This window comes from Chinchilla lanigera, unplaced genomic scaffold, assembly GCF_000276665.1.
Source record: "Chinchilla lanigera isolate Chin_1 unplaced genomic scaffold, ChiLan1.0 scaffold00051, whole genome shotgun sequence".
Lineage (NCBI taxonomy): Eukaryota > Metazoa > Chordata > Mammalia > Rodentia > Chinchillidae > Chinchilla > Chinchilla lanigera.
In genome coordinates this window covers 6,888,935-6,905,288 of record NW_004955452.1, presented here as the reverse complement: position 1 = coordinate 6,905,288, position 16,354 = coordinate 6,888,935, and positions in this window count along the sequence as shown.

Here is a 16,354-nt window from a genome sequence, read left to right as displayed (position 1 = left end):
CAGAATCCGTGTGGGGTGGGGATGGCGCCACCCCCAGGCGTGCCTGGAGCTCTGACACAAGAATGTGGCTATGCCATCGTCCTGTTTCCTCAGCCTCGGGGATTTGATTATCCTCAGAGTCCGTCCGGGCCATGATGTCCGGGATCGTGGTCTTCCTGTGCTCGGGAGCAGCTCTGCAGCCCTGGGACCCAGGAGGTAGTGGCAGACGGGTGGGAAGGGCCGGAGCGCCGCCCTTTCCACGGGGCTGCAGCCACATTTCCCTCTCCTGGGACCCATAAGCCTCCTCCGCTCCCCAGTTCCCTGCCTTTCCCTGATAACTAATATCAGAAAGCTCAAGGCTTTGAGACAGGGAGAGAGAAGAAAGAAGAAAATGAAAAGCCTTTTAGCTGAGCTTACTGGAGTCACGGTCCCCACGGTTTCCATGCCTGTTTTACGGCCTGCCTCTGGCTCTCCTTCCAGAGTCAGGGTTGCTTTTTTTTTTCTTTTTTTAAATAGAAAGTGCACAGCCATTCATCCTTTATGTACATCATGCTGGCTTATGTCTAGATGTCCCCTCAAAACTTCCTGTGCTCATAGGTGGGGCTTTGGGGAGGTGACTGGGTCACGACGCCACGACCCTCCTCAGCGGATTAGTCCAGGGAGGAGTTTCTAGCTAAGTGTGATTTGGGAAGTGAGGCCTGGTCCAAGCAAGTGGGTCCCTGGAGCTTGGCCGAGAAGCGTCTGTCTCCCTTGATCTCTCTCTCTCTGCCTCCTGCCACCACGCCAGGGGCTGTTTCTCCTTTGCCCTCCCTCTGCCCAGGCCATGCTGCCTTGGAGCCAGTCCTATGGACTGAAACCTATACCAGCTGGGAGCCAAAATAAACCTTTCCTCCTCCGAGCTGTGGGTGTTGGGTACTGTGTCTCAGCAGTGAGCAAGTAAGTAAGGCATACGTACTTCTTCTTGGTGATGGGGATTGAACTCAGGGCCTACGTGCTAGGTCAGTGCTCTATCGCTGAGCTACATCCAAAGTCAGTCGTTCATTCATCCTTTTTTTCTGAGACATGGTCTTGCTGTGTAGTCCAGGCTAGCCTTGAACTTACTATGTAGCTCAGGCTGGCTTCAAACTGGCAGCAATCCTCCTGCCTCAGCCTCCTGAGTAGTTGAAATGAGAGTCGTGTGCCACCGTGCTCAGATATATACATGCTTTCTTTGTTCTTCAGCCAAATGTTTCTGGCCTATTAACAAAACACTCACATATATACTATGATCATTAAATTCACTTTGTTACACTTTTAGTCATTGGTTTAGTCCAGTCAGGTCGCTAGAGCAAAAATACCATAAAAATAAGCGCCTGCCTGGCAAGCACAAGGTCCTGAGTTCGATTCCCAGTACAAAAAAAAAAAATTAAAATTAAAAAAACATACCATAAACTTGTAGTTTTTTTTTGTTTTGTTTTTCTTCCAGTACTGGGAATCACACTCACGACCTTGATGCTTGCCAGGCAGGTGCTGTGCCTCTGAGCCAAATCCCCAGCCCCTAAACTATGTAGTTTATAAACTAGAAATTTGTCTCTCTCAAAGTTTGGAGGTGAGAAAGCCTAGCACCGAGGCGCAGAGCCCTGGTGTCTGGAAAGAACTCACTTCCTCATAGATGAGGCCTTCTCCCTGTGACCGCACATGAGGAAGAGTGAGGCCAGTCTCTGAGATTTCTTTTACAGTAGCATTAACCCCACTTATGAGGCTCCACCCTCACGACCCACTCACCTCCCAAAAACCCCACTCGTGACTCTCTGCCTAGGGGGTCAGGTTTCGTCATGAACTTGTTAAATATAATTGCTACCTCGTCATCCATGTTTAAACATTTTTTTTTTTTTTGGTACTGGGAATTGAACTCAGGACCTCACACTTGCCAGACAGGCGTTGCGCTGCTGAGCTATATCCCCAGCCCTCCATGTTTGAGCTCGACATAAGTTGTCTGAAACCCAATCTTACCCGCTTCACCTTTGGCCTAGTTAAAACTTCTTTCTGCCTCGCTGTTTGCAGTATAGCCCAGTTTTTCCTCATTCCACTCATTCAAAACAACACATCCCAGAGTTGCTGATTGCTGTAAAACCTACTGATGACCGCTAGGATCATGTAAATGAGTGCCACCTGTTTTGGTCGGTTGCTTTGGTTGGTTTGTTTGGTAAGACACAGGGTCTCACTAGGTTGCGCAAACTGGCACCAAACTCCTGGGCTCAAGTGATCTTCTTACCTCTTCCTCTAGAGTAGCTGGGGTTACACAGTCATGCACTACCATACTTGGCTTCCTTGTGTTTTCTTTAAATCAGCCTAACCCATGTTAGGAAAGCCTAGAGGATAATTCCCAGAGGGATAATAGTCCCACAGCCCCATTGTCCCCCCACCGCTTGAGTTGGAGTGTCCCGGATGTCCCCCATCCCATGGCCCCTGGGAAGCACGCTGTACGCTTCTTTCTGGACTCTGTCAGCAGTAAGGCTGCTTTCGTTTCATGGGTTCAGTTGCGCTGTGCTGCCTCTGGTGTCTCACATCACTCACACACCTGAACCTAAGGCCCCTCCCAGCCAGCGACCGTCTTGGTAGGAATACACCGAACCCAGATCAAACAAGAACCACAAGGATATCTGCCAGTATAAACGAGCTTCCTGTGAGAAGGACGCTCGTCAGAAGTCAGACACGCTATGGGACTAGGCCGTTAACCAGGACAAAGTAGCCATTAAAAAGTGTACTGTAAACACCCATTAGGGGTGTGGCCGGAAATGACAGTCACCCTGAGCCCTCCAGACCAAATTAAAAAAAAAAAATCACAGCAGGTTTCAACTTATGAATTTGAAGAGGACGTGAACATTCAGCACCAACAGTCACATAAAAACCACAGGTCTACACATAGATTTCATTTTAATATTATAAAGGTGTATTTGTTAAGGTATGAAGATAGAAAACGTTATGTTTAATAGTCTGCTATCTTAATTTATATTTTTAAAATATTAAGACTGGTATATGAGCCTCTGTTGGTCCATTTATCCTGGGTCCTGCAGACATGAGAGAAAGGCCTACTTGCTTCTTCGGAAACCAACTCAAGCTGACGTGAGCCCAGCCCTCACCGTCCAAACTCAGGGACAAGAGACAGGCAAGAAGTGAAGGGTATCCGCCGCGGTGCTTCCAGAATTCAAACCCTTCTCCCTCCTGGCGCCAATCCTCCGGGCCAAGGCACCTTCGTTTCTCACCTGGGGTGAGGGTTTAGGATTTTGTCAGTTTAGCTAAGCTGGAACTTTGTTTCCCAGAATTCTCTTTCCTGTACCGTTTTGGGTGAGAATTTGCCCAAGAGGGAGATTTGGGCAGGATTTGGAAAGCAGAAGGGAGGCTGTGTCCATGTTTATACTTGGAAGCCGGTCTAGGGTCCGTGCGGCTGCAGCTCGCCTGTATTTTCGCTGGTCCTCTGGCTTCCCTGGTTGGTGTGAGGCAGCAGCTGGGCCCACAGCCGCTCCAGCGGCCCCTGGACCTCTGCTTCGGCCCCTCAGACTCCTGGGTTGTATGTTGATGAAGGGCAGCAGCTTCTCCTGCACCTCATCATTGAAACTGGGAACTCGGAGGGCTGGGGATGTGGCCGTGGTCAAGCGCTTGCCTAGCAGGCGCAAGGCCCTGGTTCAATCTCCAGCACTGTGAAAAATTTTAAAAAATAACTGGAGGCTTAGAGGAGAGGTAAATCTATACAAAACCTCATTTATTCTTTCGGATTCCAGCTGTTTTCCTGGGTGCCTCTTGAGCTTGCCCTTCCCTCTTCGTGTCCTGTTCTGTTTCCCCTCACTTCCAGCCCAACACCAAACGTGCAAGAAACAGCTGCCTGTAATCTGCCTACCCAGCACCCGTAACTGCAAAAAGTCAAATCTCCATAATAAATCTCTTCTTTTTAATTAACTACTAATTTGTGTTTTTTTGAGACAGTCTTGCTATGTAGTCCAGGCTGGCCTCAAACTCTCGATCCTCCTGCCTCAGCTTCCCAGGTGCTGAGATTACAGACATGCGCCGCCACATCCAGCCGTAAATCCCTTTTCTATATTGTGCCAAGGGAACATGGGGCGTGCGTCCCACCCAGCTAGCCAGTCCTATGTTCTATCTTGACTACTCCCCCACACTCACTGCCTTGTCTGATTTCCTCAAGATCATTCCCACATATCAGCCCGGTCTTTCTAGTCCCCTGATATGTAGCTTATTTTCCCAGGTCTGTCGCTCGCCTCAGCCTTTACCAGGAACTGACCCCAGTTATTTGCGGTGTGTGGAAACAGGTCTGCAGGAGAACAAATGCCATTTTAGGAGGCACCTGCTTTGCACGAGGCCATTGCATAATCTCAAAGAAAGAAGAAACTGTTCTTCTCCTGGTGAGGGGGAGGAGCTGCTTCTGCTGTCCAGAACACAGGAGAATTCCTGAGACAAAGATTCTTAGGTTTGTTCACCTTTATGTCCCCCCCGCCCAGGTCTCAGGGCCCTACCAGGGGGTGACTTGGACATAGGATGTTTATTTAGAGTCCTCTGCCACTCTGTTGCTTATACACTGACCCTGGATTTGATTTCCAACATGTCTTCCCCTTGCCACAGGCACAAGATGTAATAATTGTGATGCCCACAGAGGGCCAGGGTTATTGCCCCTCTACTTGCCATCAGCCACGAGGTCCCTATCGCCCTCACATCGGTGTGAGGTCCATCCCCCATTCAGATCGTGCCCTGAAGATCATTTTCGGTTTTTATTTTTCTTTTGTTGTTGTTTTGTAGTGCTGGGCTCAAACCCAGGGCCCATGCTAAGTAAACGCTCTACCACCAGCCTATACTCCCAGTCCTGAAGACCTCTTTTGATACTAAATGTCAGCCTGTGTTCCCTGGGCAACGGGCTCTGCATCAAAGGTCGAATAATAATGCTTCCTTGGGGCTTGTACTCCTAAGGCGGAAAAACCTGGACTTTGGGATTGTGTTAACTCATTTCACGGGGCCGTTGCTGGGGAAACCAATCCTCAGAGGTCCCGTTGGGTCAGACTTGAGTGCTGAAGCTGCTGCAGTCCCCACTACCACGGGCTTCGTAGAGTTCACGCCAAAGACGAGCGCCGCCTCCCAGCGCGGCGGCGGTGCCAGCAGTGCCTGCAGATGCGGCAGTGGTGGCTGCTGGCGCCTTCCAATGGGAAGCATTTAACCGACCCTGGCACGGTCTGAGTGAGGACTTTGGCATTTACTTAGAATGAGAGGGGAAGCTTTGGAGGGATTTGAGCAAAGGGTGGCACGTCTGACAAGTTTAAACAAGGTCACTCTCTGTCCGGGGAGGGACAGAGAGAGGGGACCTGTTAGGAGTCCATGGCAGGAATCCAGGGGCATGCGTCAGGGTTCTGTCAGAGAACAGGAGCCTGGGGAGGCCGAGGCACGGGGACTGCTTGATCCCAGGAGTGGAGGCCCAGCCTGGGCAACACCCTGTTTCAAGCAAATCAGGTAGCCAGGTGTGGTGGCGCACCCCTGTAATCCCGGCACATGGGAGGCTGAGGCAGGAGAATTGCCATCAATTTGAGGACAGCCTGGGCTACATAGTGAGACCCTGTCTCAAAAAAAAAAAAGAAAAACAACCAAACAAAACCAAGAAAGATAAAAAGTAGGCTGGGGATATTTGCTAAGTGCTGCAGCACTTGCCCCAGCCTCCCATGTGCTGGGATTACAGGGGTGCAGCACTACATCCAGCTCCCACTGTCCTTGAGTCTAGACTGGTTTTGTAACTTGTTCTAGCCAACAGAATGTGGTAGAGGTGACACTGGCACAGGAGAAGACTGGCAGCTTCTATTTCCTCCCTCTTGGATGTTAGCCACCATGAAAGAAACCCAGCCACACAGAGACGCCATGTTGGGAAAGACAGACGCACATGTGTCCCCCATGGACATGTGTCCATCAGCCGAGGTGCCATTCAAGGACATGAGAAGGTCATCTTGGATACTGTTGCCCCCTCAAACACCAACTGAGCCTCCCCTGGACTTCAGAATTGTGAGAAATGATAAATGGCTGTTGTCTTAAGTCTTTAAATTTGGACAATTTGTTATTGAGCAACAGATAATTGAAACATGAACTTGCTAGTTTATGAGGATGGTTTTTTTAAACCTTGTGTTAGAAATTAAAATTAAGGGCCAGGCACAGAGGAACTCGAGTACAATCTCAGCACTCTTGGAGGCTAAGGCAGGAGGATCACAAGTACCCCGCAGGGGCAATTTAGCAAGACCCTATCTCAAAGTAAAAACTAAAAAAGAGCTAGGGGTAGGTGTGCAGGGATATAGCTCAGTGGCACAGCGCCTGCCTGGCAAGTGTGAGGTCAGGAATTCGAGTCCCAGAACCAAAAATAAATAAATAAATAAATAAGAGCTGGGGGTGTAGCTTGGTGAAAAAGCCCTGGGTTCAATCCCCAGTTAAAAAAGAAAAAAGCCTGGGCCAGATGAGGTCAAAGTCAAGAGAGTAAAAATTCCCTAACAGAATAAGAAGAAATAAGAAAGTTCAGAGAGGTACGAATGTGAGACCCAAGAACTCAGCCCTCGACTATGTTCTCTAGGAGAGTACAGAAGGTCCTCTTCACCAAAGCAATAAGAAGTCCATGGGGGAGGGCGGGGGAGCATCAGCATCTTTGTAGTCATTGATGATGGCTACAAAATAAGAAAAATTTTTAAATCCAGGGATGGTCACCAGGTGTGGTGGTGCACGTCTGTACTCTAGAAGCTGAGGCAGGAGGATCTCTGTGAGTTTGAGGCCAGCCTGGACTCCCTAGTGGGTTCAAGGCCAGAACAGCATAATGAGACCTCGTCTCAAAAAAAAAAAAAAAAAAAAGAAAGAAAAGAAAAGAAGCTGATAAGCAGAAGACTGACCTCAGTTACCACAGTGGAAAGACATGGTCCCTCAACCGGGCCTTACTTAGATCTAAGTTCCTAGACCCAGTACCCCTTAACTACAGAGGAGACCACGCCCCCTGCAGGAACAACTCTGTGATGACACCACAACTGTGTATAGTAACACTTCTCTGCTGCTTCCCCAAGGCTGAGCTACTGGCGTGTGTCAGGGTAACTGCCCTGGAAGGCAATCGCGTCCAGACTTTCCAAAGGCTGTTAAAGAGACAGGGTCTGAGCTGGCATAGAAACTAGGAGATGAAGTGCCCTCAGAGTTCCCTGGTCAGAGCAGGAAATAAAAGAGGCCAGATGGTAGGATTTAGCTTAAGTCCAAGAGGTCTCACAGAAGCTGAAAAAATTTCTTATTGATTCCACAATCTTCAAAGTAAAGGGTGGTATGATAGGAAGAGCCAAGCGAAGTCTCCTGAAACTGCCTGTATTAGTCAGTGTTCTCCAAAGAAACCGAACCAATAGGATGTGTGTGTATGTGTGAACACACATGCATATGGAGAGAGATTGACTGATTGATTGATTGATTTTGAGGAACTGGCTTGTGCAATTGTGGAGGCTGGCGGGTCCAAGACTTGTAGCATAGGTTGGCAGGCTGGACACACAGAGAGAGTTGATGCTGCCACTTGACTCCAAAAGGTGCTTGCAGCCTGGCATGGTGGTGCACACCTGTAATCCCAGCACTCGGGAGGCTGAGGCAGGAGGATCATTTGCAAATTTGAGATCAGCCTGGGCTACAAAGTGAGCTCAAGTCCAGCCTGAACTGTACAGCAAGACCTTGTCTTAAAAAAGACAAAAAAGGGGCTGGGGATTTAGCTCAGCAATACAGCACCTGCCTGGCAAGTGCAAGGTCATGAGTTTGATTCCCGGTACTGGAAGAAAACAAACAAACAAAAAAAGACAAAAAAACCCAAAGCAAAAACAAAAGCTGCTTGCTGGCAAAGTTCTTTCTTCCATGGAGGCATAAATCTTTCTCTCTAAGGTCTTCAGTTGTGCATGAGGCCCACCCACATCGAGGATAATCTGATTCACTCAAACCCTACAATTTAAATGTTGATCTTACCTAAAAATGACACTTGGGCCTAGGGATATAGCTCTATGATAGAGCACTTGCCTAGTACCCATGCACCCTAAGCTCCATCCCACACCACAAATAAATGATGAGTGGAAATTATCTTTGCAGAGCTGGGTGTGGTGAAGGAAGGGGGCTCTCCTTGAATTTGAGGCCAATCTGAGCTACATAGTGAGTTTAAGGCCAGTCTGAACTACGGAGAGAAACACTGTCTTTGAAAAAAAAAAATCCCAGCAACGTCTAGACTAGTGGGGGTTTTGTTTATTCATTTTGTGGCACTGGAGAGAAACCCAGGGTTTTACAAGTGAGCTACATCCCCAGTCCTCTTTATTTTTTTATTTTATTTTATTACATATATATATATTTTTTGGTCTTTTTTGAGACAGGGTCTCACTATGCAGTTCAGGCTGGCCTTGAGCTCACTTTGTAGCCCAGGCTGGTCTCGAACTTGCAACGATCCTCCTGCCTCAGCCTCCCGAGTGCTGGGATCACAGGTGTGTGCCACCACGCCTGGCTATTGTTTTATTTTTTTGAGACAGGGTCTCGCTCTGTAATTTAGGATAGCCTTGAATTCACTATGTAGTCCAGGCTGCCCTTGAACTTGTGGCATTATTTTTTATTTTGAGACAGGGTTTCATAATTTCCCCAGGTGAGACTCAAACTTGCAATTCACCTGCTTCAACCTCCCAAAACACTGGCTACCTGTGTGTCACCATGCCCTGCTTAGACCAGTGTTTGCCTACACATCTGGGTACCTGGCCTGGCCCAGTTCATATGTGAAACTCGCCATCACACCCTGCCCCATTTATTTCTGCAGTACTGTCGCCTACTGTTTTGGTTATGCTTATTCTCCACCAGTGCCCCCTCCACGCACTTGTCTGGGCTCTGGGGAAGCAGGTGGACAACAGTAAATGTGATCAGGTGAGAACTAGTCACCACAGCTGCTCTGAGGCTGTGGGCTCCGTCCTGAAGTAGTCAGCGCACCCCCAAGCGCAGTGTATGGCCGTTGCGTTGTTGAATGCTTTGTTTTCGGTACCCAGGAGAAGAGGGGACCAGAGGCAACTTTCTTTTACAGCACACTGTTGCAATGACAGCGCCTCTACTCTCTCCCATAGGACTTTCCAGACCTCGGTTAGACTATAGTCTGCAGGGCCCTTGGTCGCCTCGATGCTGTAGAACAACATGCGAGTCCACTCCGCGGATGCCACAGAGCTGATTGGATGGGAGCAGGAAATGGTGAGCACCGTGTTGGGCAGAGGATGGAAGAGAAATGACGTGAAGATTCACGGTCGTGCCCCAGTGGTAACATTCTCGTCACTGCATTGGTTTGGGGCAGGCCGAGGCCAAGTTCCTTAACGCGTGTCCTATGCGCAGAAAGAGCTATAATGTTTGGTACATATGTATCAGATATATCAGAGGCAGAAGTTATACACGGAGAACTAGTTCTCCAGCCCTGGTTCAGGTGGCCTGGAACGCTGCCAGTTGCTGCCCAGAGCAAGAGGGGTAGGAGCGGTGGGTTTAGGCCGCAAAATAAGTCACCTGGGATTACAGGATCCTGCAGATACAATGTTGCTGGAGGTATCTGAGGTCGAAGATTCGTGAGATGTCCCTGAAACTGCAGCGAAGGCTTCTAGGGCTCTGGAGTTGGGCCACGCTCACCATGGTCCATCTGGACAGAAAGGTCCTGACGTGTCTGTTGCTGGACCCCAGTGGTAACGAAGCATCTGACCATTGGATACCAGGTGGCTACATGCCTTAAGCTTGATATTATCAAGGCAGGCATAGCAGCCATCCAATATGTATTCACGGCATATATATTCATCCAATATATATTCATGACACCTAACTGTTGTTCTGATACCTCTTTCTGTTTGTTCTGTCGTTGGTGGTTTATTTTTGTTTTTTTTTAAAACAGAGTCTCACTAGGTAGCTGAGCCTGGCTTCAAACTCTTCATCTCCTGCCTCAGCCTCCCAAGTGCTAGGATTACAGAAATGCGCCACCACTTGCAGGCCTGACCCCTCTCTTTGGATAAATTTTATTTTATTTTATTTTTTTTCTGGTACCAGGAATCGAACTCATGACCTCGCGCTTGCCAGGCAGGTGCTGCGCCGCTGAGCTAAATCCCCAGCCCCTCCTCTCTTTGGATAAAGGAGATAAAGAATTGGACCTAATTCAGTGCCGGGGATATAGCTCAGTGGCGCAGTGTCTGCCTGGCAAGCTCAAGGCCCGGAGTTCAATTCCTGGTACCAAAAAAGAAAAGAGTTTAAAAAAAAAAAATTGAACCTAATCGCAGGTGAACCTAATTCACACTAAATCAGTGTGGTATTTTGGCATCAGCTGGAAGTCCCCATTGAGAGTAGACCTGAAGGACAGTGGGGAATTGTCCCAGGGCAGATATATGAGCAGTGTGCTTTGTCATCTCTTTGGAGGGAGGGAGGGAGAGGCACTCTCGTATACCAATTCCTAGTAGGTGGCAAATGGCTTTGCTGGCTGGTCAAGGGCATGGAAATAACAAGACCGGAAGGGGCAGGGGCATATGGATGGACCCACAGGAGTGGGCACAAGACGTGTGGATCTCTGTGTCTCCCTCTAATGCTGACCCGAGATCATCTGCAGAGGAGGCTCCAGAGCCAGATGGTCGGGCTGACCCAGCCTGTGGACGTCAGCCAGCCTCTAAACGTCGCCCCCTGCTGCTCTGCAATAAACCTATCAAAAAGCCGGGGCCATGGTGGGGACAATGCAGCCGGCGAATGGACCCAACAAGCTGGACTCCCTCTCATCAAGGCTGGTCTCACAACTGCCAACAAACACCCAGCCTGGCAGCAGCCAGCAGCAGTAGGGCCACATGGCTCAGAGAGCGCAGCCAGGCACCTGGTGGAAGGTCAGTTACGTGGCTCAGACCCTTCTGCGGTGGAAAAGCCAGTGATTCGTCCTTGCGGGAATAGCGGTTCTCCCAGTCCGGGCTGCAGGGCTCACCCACAGTGCTGGTGCAAGTGTTGCCCCCAGAGGCTTTAAAGAATGCTCCACATGGTCCACCCCCTACCTACGGCCAGGGAACCCATTTTAATGTAAAAATACTAATAAGAGCGGTAGGATGGCCACGCAGACATGGGCTTTCCTGTTCTCACCATGCGCCTGTCACGCAAAGCAGCCAGCCTGAGAGAACAATGGAACAGAGTGAACATTTCCGAAGCTTTGGGGGGATTATAAGCAGCACATGATATATCACAAGACCATCGCGGCACGGGAAGGAGCTCGCCTGCACACGGGGCACTGTACACGGGCCCTGGCATGCAGCAAGTGCTCAGTAAATGGGAGGTATTAGCACTAATTGGGTTGGATTGCACCCCAAGGGAAGCTGGGGGTCGGCTTCACTAAGCCCAGCCGGGCGGCCATGGCGCCCCCTGTGACCCGACATGCTTGAATGCTCTTTGCTGTTCCAGAAGTCCCCGGCTTGAATTCGAGCTGTCTGCCAGCAGGCAGTGCGCAGATGCTGCCACCGAGCAGAGCTGGAAGACGGGAGGCCAGAAAACTCTGCAGAGTGCAGGAAATGGAAACTCTGACGAGGATTGGCTGCCTGGGGCCGGTGGAGGGGATCCAAATGTGATTATAAAAAGCCAGCCTGTAGCCAAAGAGCCGCTTCCTCACCGCTGCGCCCATCTATCAGCAGGCTCCAGGCAGGGGGATGGCTTCTCTTCTCTCCTCCAAGGTAGCCCAGGAGCTGGGAGTGTGGGTGTCACGTTGCCACCCTCCTGCCAGGCTGCCTGCCTGAGAGCCTGGCGCCTGACAGCTGGGCTGCCGTGGCCCCCGGAGAGCGCTGAGGGAGAGCTTGAGTGGAGTCTGTGGGGGGGCTGGGAAACAAACCCCAAGATGCACCAGACCTAGCCTCCTGGAGGCCACACCGGCTCTCTCTGGCCTTCACCCTGTCACTTCACTTCCCCTTGGTCACTTCCTCTGTGAAATGCAGAGAAAGACACCTCACCTTCCCAAAGGCCTGGATGATTGCAGGAGCCCCTTCAGAAATCTAATGTGACTGTGAGTTCATCTTTAAGGACAGGTGAAGCCATCTGGAGTGGCTGCTGGGAGTGTGAGCTTGGGCATCAGTCATTGTGGGTTCGAATCCTGACTGCCACTTCCTGGCTGTGCAGCCTTGGGAATATTACTTAACCTTTCTGGCCCTTGGTTTCCTTCTCTATAACATACGGTGGATAGCAATGGTACCCACTTGCTGAAGTCCGTATGGATGTTAGTGACCTTGTATCATAAAGTGCTCACTGAATGCTCAATATGTGGAAGTTTTTTTTTTTTTTTTTTAATTCTAAGAAACAGCACTGAGCCAGGTGCCATGGCAACATGCTATAATCTCAGCTACTCCAGAGGCTGCAGCAGAAGGATCACAAGTTCAAGGCCAGCCTGGGCAACTTACCAAGACTTTGTCTCAAAATTTAAAATGAAAAAACAAAGAAAAGAAATAGCACAAGCTGGCAAAGATCACATTAGAGATGAGTTAAGAGCATATGTGTTTTCCTATTTCGTGGTACAATGCAAAGAGCACAGGTTTTGAACTTTGTTATGAATATATATCTAAGCTACATTTGCTATGTGACCTTGGTTAAGCTCCTTTATATCCCTCTGTACTTTCTGAAAAATGGAGTTGATGTGTGGCCAGTGTTTGGTGCCTGCCAACATTCTTTTTTTTTTTCTTCTGTCTTTTTGAGACAGGGTCTTGCTACGCAGTTTAGGCTGAACTTGAGCTCGCTTTGTAGCCCAGGCTGGCCTCAAATTCACAACGATCCTCCTGCCTCAGCCTCCCAAGTGCTGGAATTACAGGTGTGCGCCACCACACCTGGCTGCCTGCCAACATTCATTGCACTGTAATAAGTTTAGTTGGATTGGGAGTGTAGCTCAGTGGTAGAACATGTATGTCCCATTCTCCAGTCCCCTGGTTCAATCCCCAACACCCAGAGAATAAATGTTTTTTTTGTTTGTTTGTTTTTGTTTTTCTCCGGTACTGGGAACTGAACTCACGACCTTGCGCTTGCCAGGCAGGTGCTTTTGCCGCTGAGCTAAATCCCCAGCCCCCAGAATGTTTAAAAAAATTTTTGTTGTTGTTTTGTTTTTCTGAGACAGAGTCTCACTAGGTAGCCCAGGCTGGCCTCAAACTCAGCAATCCTCCTGCCTCAGCCTCCAAAGCGCTGGGATTACAGGAGTGCACCACCACACCCAGCTGCTCCATTGAATTCTTCCAACAATCCAGTGGGACAAAGCATCACTACCATAGAGGTCAAGAGCACAAAGAATTCCAGCAGCTCCAAGAAGGGTCCTGGGCACAGTCTCCCGCACTCCCCCACCTCCCCCTTTAAACTGATCCTGTAAATGGAAAAGAAAAAGCCTGGGGGGCTGGGGATTTAGCTCAGCCGCACAGCGCTTGCATGGCAAGCACAAGTCATGAGTTCGATTTCCGACACCGGAAACCGCCCCCCCCCTCCAAAAAAAAAAAAAAAGAAAGAAAGAAAAAGCCTGGACTGGGCCGTACTCCTTCCTCTCGAATTTTAGGGTTCAGCGACGAAGCCTGAGAGCGGCGCCACCATGTGGTTGAAGGAGGCATCGCTATCATGACGCCTACTACTCTTCACCTGCGTGGGCAGATAAGGATCCTGGAGCATGCGTGGATTGCGGGATAGAGATGGGACGCAGCTGGTTCAGGATGCCTGCTTTAGAGGCCCAGGCGTGCTTCTGCGCTAGAGGCGCTTTCACAACGGACAGCGTGGCGTTGCTGTAGCCAGGGTCCCAGGTTCGAATCCCCAAATGTATTCAATGCCAGTTCGGTGCTAGGCACAGTGCCTGGGAAAAGTCTCTTCCTCTCTGTGAGACACTCTGAAGTGGGAGGGTGGTGACCCGCACCTCGGGGAGTGTTCCTGAGCATCAAACACAGAGTAGGGGACCTCTGCCTCCCCACCACCCACACTTGCCTGCAAGCAGGAAAAAAAAAAAAAAATAGCTGAGAGGGGCTGTCGGCCCTGGAGCGCCCCCTGCCCGGGTTTTCCTTCTGTAAAAGAGGCAGGGGTGCAGGGTGGGTAGCTCCGGCAGAAGGGGGCCCAGCGCTGCACCTCCAACAGGGTCCCTGGCTTTTCAGGCTCCGGGTGCCCTGGCAGAGCGCTGGCTTTCTCCCTGATGAGTTGCAGCTGAATGGATGGAGCCTTCCGCTGGGGAGCTGCAGGGCCCCCTGCAGAGTACACTTGGGTTCAGGGAGGGCCCAGGGGCCTCTTTACCATTCTGAGCCCCTCCACAGGCTAACCCCGCTCTGCAGAGTGGGTGTTCTTATTTCCATCGTACATCTAGAGAAACCGAGGCACTCAGGAATTAAGTCATTTAAATTCTTCCAGCTAGATTAGCGCCAGAGGCAGGACTCCAGCCCGGTGGGTAGCAGGTCAGAAGCCCTGCTTTTAGCCTCTCTGGGGAGGGCTCATGGATGCTTTGGTCAAGTTATATCAAGCTTCAATGCCCTCAATTTGCCCATAGGGAAAATCAGCCTCAGTTTAACACTGTTTGAATCTGCTGCACCTCAGAGAAGCACCGCGGCGCAGAAATGTGGTGAACAACCCGAAGTAGTTTCACTCCAGCCCTGGCCTTGGCTTGCCGGAGTGACTCATCTGAAAAACTGCTCTTGCACCCCCACCAAAGTCCTGGAGAAAACCACCCCTGGAAAATGCCTCCCTCTTTTTTGAGACAAGGTCTTGCAGTGTTGCCTGGGTGGTCCTGAACCCCCAGGCTTAAGTGCTCCTCCTGCGTTGGCCTCTTGAGTGGGACCCGTGTGCCATCGCGGCCGAACCCTTCTTCCTTTCTGAATCCGCCATCATCTCTCCATTCTGGATGGAAGAATCCCAGAGTCAGCCCCAAGGAAGGGGCCCTTCTCAGAGGAGCCAGAGGGGAAGACCTGGAAGGGCCGTGGCCCAGCTGCGGGAGGTGAATGGAGCGGGCACGGCTAGGGACACCCCTGTGTATCAGTCAGGTCCTCAAACAGCGCGGGACTGTGACAAGGTGAAATGATGCCTCGCTTGTAAACCCCCAGCACCGCACAGGAGGTCTCCCCAGAAATGGCTATTGTTAGCATTATTAATAACAGCGTTTTTGTTGCAGACATAAAGAGAACTATTGTTATTATTATTATTATTTGCACTTCTGAGACTCATCTCTGATCTGGGATGGCACGCAGGGGACACTGGATTCCCCTCTCAGGGCCTCTGCTTCTGCACGTGGAAGGCAGGGGATGGGCCTGCACCCAGAGTTTCCAGACATCTGGATCCCCAGGTCCCCGGCCTGGCCTCGGGGACCTGTCTGAGCTCACTCTGGATGGCAGCGGCGTCCTGCCTGGGAGCCCTGTGGCTACGGGGCGGAGCAGCCAGCGACTCCCAGGAGCCCTTGCTTTCCTGCTGCCCTCCCTCCTCCAGCCGGAGTCCAGAACCTTCTCTGTCACTCTCCCCAGTGACCTAGATGAGAAACAGAAAGCACTTTGTCCTGTGAATCACCCTGGCCACGAGAAGCCAACAAGCCCTGGCTCTGGCCTGCTTCATCCGCAGGCCCCACCCTCGTCTCCTGTCAGCTCAGCCGCAGCCCCGGGGGCAGAACCCGCCGATTCTGTTTCCCGCCGCAGCAGGGCTGCTACCTGGCTGGAACACCCTTCTGAAGCTCACCTGCCTGAAAAACTCCCTTTGTCCTTCTGAGAACAGCGAGGACATCCCCTCCCTTGAGACCTCTCTCCGCTGGAACCTCCTGTCAGTCAGTCAGGGCTGCAACAAGCAGGGTTCATTTTCTAGGATGCTTGGGGTGAGGGGAGCAGAACTCGGGGTGTTCTCACTGAGAGGAGCCCCGCAGCTACTCTCTGGCTAGGCAGGATGGAGCGGCCAGGAGTCCATTCTCTGACGAAGCACAGACTCCCTCAGACAGAGAATACAGGCAGATCTGGAGGGCTTGGCGAGGCCTTCCTTCCTCCCACAGCTCGGAGGCTGGGTGGGCAGTTTACAGGTGGCGCCGGTAGGCCTTCTGGAGGGAAAAGAAGAGCAACTCGAGCTCTGCTGGGGAGATTTATGGTTTGGGAGGGCCTGTCAAGGGGATCCCTGGTACCCCGACCAAGATGGGAAGGACGGAGAGGCTGGGGAAATCAAATAGCCATAAAGAAGCTGGGTATGGTGGTGGACGCCTGTAATCCCAGCACTCAGGAGGTTGAAGCCAGCCTGGGCTACATAGTACGTTCAGGGCCAGCCTGAACTACATAGCACAACCCTGCCTCAAGCAAACAAGCAAACCGGTGCAGCAGTAGAGAGAGAGCACAGGCTGCAGTTCTGGTCTGCAAGTGCACACACCAGGCCCAGTGCTAAC